We start from the raw sequence: 6,178 nt of genomic DNA, 5'->3' as shown, positions 1-6,178 counted from the left end.
CCTAACAAATATACCCTGAATTTACGAAGAGCGCAAACCACTGCCAGCGTTTCTAACTCATATGAGTGGAAATTCTTTTCTTCTGGGGAAGTTTGACGGCTGAAATAAGCAACAGGATGAAACGGATCATTTTCTGAGGATCGCTGCAAAAGTATGCCTCCGACACCTAGCCTGCTAGCGTCTGTGTGCAATTCAGTTTCAGCCGCCGGGTCGTAAATAGAGAGCACGGGCCTTTCGACTAACTTAGCCTTCAATTTTTCAAACGCCTCTTCCTGAGTGTCTCCCCACTCCCAAACTGAATCCTTTTTTAGCAGTTTGCTGAGTGGCAAAGCTATCTGAGCGAAATCCCTAACAAACTTTCGAAAATAACTCGCCAACCCTAGAAACTGACGTACGTTATGAACGTTTTCAGGTCGGGGAAACTTAGATACGCTCACGATTTTCTTTTCACCGGGCCTTACTCCTTTAGCACTAACCTCATAGCCCAAGTATTCAATCTCCTGGCGCAAAAAGTGACATTTTGACATATTAAGAGTAAGATTCGCGTTTTCGACCACCTTCAAGACATCTTCAAGGCGCTCTAAGCATTCCGCGGGACTTTTACCATAAATGAGAATGTCGTCGATGTATGCTGTTGCCTTGCCAAAACGCGCTGAACCTAGTATCGAATTGATCATGCGCTGAAAAACAGCTGGGGCATTTGCTAGCCCAAACGGCATACGATTAAACTCGTATTGGCCGTCTGGGGTAACAAATGAGGTGAAATGTTTGCTATGCTCCGATATGGGCACCTGATAGTACCCAGAAGCGAGGTCGAGTGTGATAAACCAAGACTGCCCAGCGAGGCGGGCTATCTCATCCTCGATAATGGGCATGGGGTACCTCTCTTTCACCGTCACCGAGTTCAACATTCTATAGTCGACACATAAGCGAAGGGATCCATCCTTTTTACGCACAAGTAGAATGGGACTCGCGTAGTCGGACACTGACTCTCTGACTATACCAGCCTCCATCATCTCTCCTACCATCGAGCGCACCTTCTCTCGTTCGTGATGAGATAGCCTATAGGGACGATAGACAACCGGTCGTTGACTGTTCAACTCAATACTCATCTCAGCAGCGTTGGTGCAACCTAGGCCAGCAAGGGAAGAAGCGAAACAATGTTTATATTTCTTCAGCAAGTCTAACAATTTATCTCTCTCGTCGACAGATACCCCTTCTCCTATCCGAACCTGGTTTACGTCAATCTCTGTCTCGGAACTGACATCTCTCGGAATCTGGGTAACTTGTTTAATCGTGTGAACGCGTTCCCCTCGACAAAAGACAACACTTGGTAGAATGTGACACGACTTGGCACACGGCATCACCAATACATACATGCAACCCTTGACAGAACTATGAAGCCCGCCGCTGACAATATACTGCTCGCTAGGTTTACCGGCTATCGACTGCTTCACGAGGACTTCGCCATCAAATTCTGTTTTTGTTCCGACCCTAACCGAAGCCGCACCATGAAGCTGCACAACGCTGGAAGTATGATACCGCAATAAGGTTTCATCATCCTCGACTACATCGACGCAGGTGAATTCATTGGTTATGCTGAAGAACTGCAGTTTTTTAGCATCCTTGTACACTTTTATATGAGCCTGCTCTGTGTAAGACTGTCCTACCAAAATGGGTCTTTCCAACAAATCATCATCAACAGCTCTAAAACTCACATTTGCTGCTACGCCATCAACCGCGAGATCAAGTGAAAGGCTTCCCAGTGACATAGTCAGGCCATTACCGAAACCCTTCATGAGAGTTGGAGTGTTATCGTGCGATGCACCCAACTCTTTAAGCGTCGACTCCCTGATCAAGGTTAGTTGGCTACCAAAATCTATGAAAGCCTCAATAGTCCTACCCTGCACAATTACATCCTTGAAATATTTTTTTGAACTGGATGTAGACGTAACCTCCGAATCTACATGACTAATTTTCATAACCTTTGGTATATTGGTATTGGAAACAACCGGTTTATCACCAGGGACGCCAGTCTTAGTAAAACATTTATCTGCAACATGACCTATCCTGTTGCATTTTGTGCATTTAATGAGAGGTTTAGTACAATAAAGGTAACTATGACCAGGTTCCTTGCAATTGTAGCACCCCGATGATGGTTGTCCTGGCTTGGGACCAGGTTTAGTTACAGTTGTAGTATTCCCCCCAGCAAAATAACTACCGGCAGGTCTATTTCTAACATGGTAACGATCTGAACTAATTTGACCAGAATCTTTGTAACTCATAAGAAAAGGCAATAATTGATCGGGGTGAGTACAACGCAACGCTAAAGCACCCGACCTAAGCGTTCGATCGGTGATTCCATGTATTATACAGTCCGCGGCGCGTTTCCCTACTATGTCACACTGATTAACGAGACTCAGTTTTTCATAATAATACACTTCTATGGGTTCGTTAAACTTGCTTTTTCTTTTGAGCATGTCTTCCAAGATCTGGCCATAGTTTTGGTCACAAGGAAACGCGTCCAATAACTTTGTTTGCCACTCTTGCCAGGTAAAAAGTATCGAGTTCAAGCTTTCGTACCATGTCTTGGCCAGACCTTGCAATTTCTGCATGGCAAAATGTGTGGTAGTCCTCTCATCCCAACCATACACAGCAGCGCATTCGTTGACTTTCTTCAACCAAATATCCATACGCTGATTTTTGGTAGAAGGGTCAAAGCCAGGTAAAATGTTTTTGTGATCAATCTTTTGTAAAGGTTGTTGAGCTGGCTGTGCAGCTGGTTGAGATGTAAGACCACCTCTTAATTGCATAATAATATCAACTAAATCTTTTTTGGAAAAGGAAGGGCTACGTGACCTTTCATATCGTCCAGCGTCGTCACGATGCTCAGCTTGTCGCTTGGCCTGTCTCTCAGGCCGATGCTCAGCACGCTGTTCCTCCTGATGCTCGGCTTGGCTTGTGACGCGTTGCTCGGTGTGGCGCCGGCCAGGCGGAGACCGGCTACGGTGTCCCCTGCTGGCTGGTCTTCTGTCGCAGTTGCGCCTCAAAGAACGACGCCGGCCTTCAGCTTCCCGACGTCTTTCTCTCTCCAGCTCCCTCTCCAGCATGTGTAGCCGCGTGCTGCCAGATGCTCGACGAGGATTAACCGTAGGACTGGAACTTCGACTTCGCGTGGCTTCTCGGGATTCATTCACTTTATCGTCATCAGGGGTCTTAAGCCTTCTAGAATCCCGATCAGGAGGCTCCGACGATTGCATGGTACTTGTATCTGAAACTCAACACCGCAGGCATTAGGATACATTACTTAAACTATAGGAAAATGACAGTACTCTTATAGTTCGTAAAAGGAGAATGTACTAAAATGGAATTGATTCATTATGACTTTCACCAATAAGTAACCAAGGGAACAAATAGGTACATATCGGTAAATAAGTACTTATGGTATAAAGATAATGAGTACCAGTATTTAAATTCAACAAGTAAGGAATGTATTCAAAATTAGGGTAGTTGGTAATACTTTAACTATAAAGAATGAATAAAGAATGCATTACCACAATTTTAACACGCTTTTGTAATCACCATGACTTCCATTACATATCCCATTTATTGAAAAGTAATAAGTAATAAATTGAAGCTATTAAATAATATCAAAGCACCGGAAGATCTAAACATTCTCGGACCTCGCAGTGTCACACACTAAATTAAAACTTTGATTAGCAACGAGTTAGTTAAATAACCACCATAATTGTTTTGGTGTGAAATTTTCTTCCAGTATTACCGCACAGAAATGTAAAAAAAAAAAAAATTTAATAACTTTTCAACTTGATTTAATTGAACCAGTACAAGAGTGATTCGTTTACTACCAGACTACTAATTAGTAGATATGTGGCAACAATGTATTGCTACTGCTCGTTAGTACGTTTCTGTCTGGACGAAAATAAATGCAACAATTAGGCCGGTACTTCATAAAAACACCAAAGCACCTTTCCTTCTAACGGCTGTATGTGTTGTTTTCTTTAATCTACAAACCTAAACTATTAACCGTTAGATTTAATATCTTAAAAACTGAAGCAATATTTAAATTTTAAAACCGTTAACGGAATTGAACACTAATACCATTCCTAGACCTATCTGTTCGTAACGAAATTCAATTAACTGACCTAACGAACTCACTGAGTTTCAAATTTTACCGAACTATCATATAAAAAAAACATGAATTGTGGGTGTGTACTTACGTTTTGGTTGCGTGTTCCAACTTCTGAAGTATAAACTTCCTTTCACTTACACCACCAAATACTCGGGTTACGTTCCTTGGGAGATTACTAAAAACTCAAAACTTGAAAACGAAAATGCACTTTTATTAATCTATCCACAACTATATGTCAATGTACAACTGTCTTCTTTCACGGCTCAACCAAGAATGTCGCAACTGGCCCGGTTCCCAACCGTCGCCCACTTCCAGCTCAATTACCGGAAACCCGTTTTAACCAATCAACGATCAGTATTCTTTTACGCCATTTTATCATAGACGGATGTTTATTATAAAATGACATACCCGCATTTCTACGACCAATCCTCGATGAGAATTTACCCGCCATTTCAATATCGACCGATATTGTCGGTGTTGCTATGTTTTTAATGAAAATAACGACCAAAATAAGGTATTTATACACGAACCCTAACACTACAATTAGTCCTATAGCTATGACCTTTTAATAAAATTGTACCAACAATATGGCCACTTATTGTGATTACATGCGATGTGACGACCTTGGGCCGAAACAAGGTCACGGCTATAGAACGTAGGTCTATGTCGAGGGCTCCGGTCCTCGAATGACGTCCGTGGAGGCTCAGGTAGCGAGGGCGCCGTGACCTCGCCCCCGCAAGGTCGCGGATTCATTCCACCCGGTCACATTCACGTATATAGCTCAGACATAATAAGGAATCGTTTATTCTGGTTTCTTAACATTTACCTTAGTAGGACGAACGATTGTGACAGAGACACATACTCTTGTTATTGTTACTCATTTCATTTTTTCTTAAACTTCGCCCTACTTATTTCCTATTCATAGCGTCATAGCGTCAGACAGACGTGACTTTATTTTTGCCATCCGGGAAACAAATGAAAAATATTCGGCAGCAGGAAGTGTGTAATTTCCTTTTAGAGACAGGATCCGAAATACCACTTTTTTATACAGCGTGTGTATTCCATACGGGCGAATATTTTAACAACGATTAGTATCGGACCTAAGGAGCCTAACTACATTGTTTTTTTTTAATAGATGATTTTTTTTTCATACATAATAATTCAGCACGCAATGTATTACGCCCACTTCAATTAGCGTACCTCCCTAATCGTCATAATGACCTGACGTTTATGACTTATGTCATGTTATGTATTAACTTGTGTGCTTTTTTAACAAAAATACCAAACGTGGTGTTAATGTGTACCAAATAATTCAAAGCCAATTCGATACTCTGCTATTCAGAAACGTTGTGATTTTATTCAATAAAAGTCTAAAATAGCTAACTCATTATTTTATTGAATAGGTTTCTGAACAAATCACGCCGATTTAGCAACCGTAGATACTTGATGTCTTCTACGTCCTAGCCACGCTGTTCCATGCAGTGATGAAGCGACGGCGTAAAGAGTGTTCAGCAAGAGTCGATTTTACCTGCGTTCAATTGGTTGTTTCGTTGGTTCCAGACACAGTTTCTAGTGAACGTGCTTTTATCGGTACAAACTATGTCTGATAGAAATCCCATGTTGTCCCATAATTCAATGTTGGTTAAACTGGTAAGTAAGGCAAGTAGGTTGATAGTGAAAATAGGATTCAAGAATGGTATTAGCACGATAACTAACGTAATTTGCACTGCCTTGTACCTAGGTGCAATAAGTAAATTCACCTAAGCAACTGCTGCAAAATAATAATTTACTTGAAGAATCTTTCCGAAACCATGATTATTCCGATCAAGCTACCTCAATTTAGGGTTTATCTCAAAAAGACATCAAAATAATGTTTGAATGTTTGTTTACTAACAGTTAATTACTTGTCATGTCAAATTAAGTTGGACGGCGTACATTGCTGCTTGGCCGGATTTAAAAAATTAATTACTCTTAATTAATTCTATTTAACGAAATTATTATCCCATTCGATTCGTATGATCAGATACT

This window comes from Leguminivora glycinivorella, chromosome 7, assembly GCF_023078275.1.
Source record: "Leguminivora glycinivorella isolate SPB_JAAS2020 chromosome 7, LegGlyc_1.1, whole genome shotgun sequence".
NCBI classification, from domain to species: Eukaryota; Metazoa; Arthropoda; class Insecta; order Lepidoptera; family Tortricidae; genus Leguminivora; species Leguminivora glycinivorella.
Note: the sequence above shows the minus strand (reverse complement) of the source record.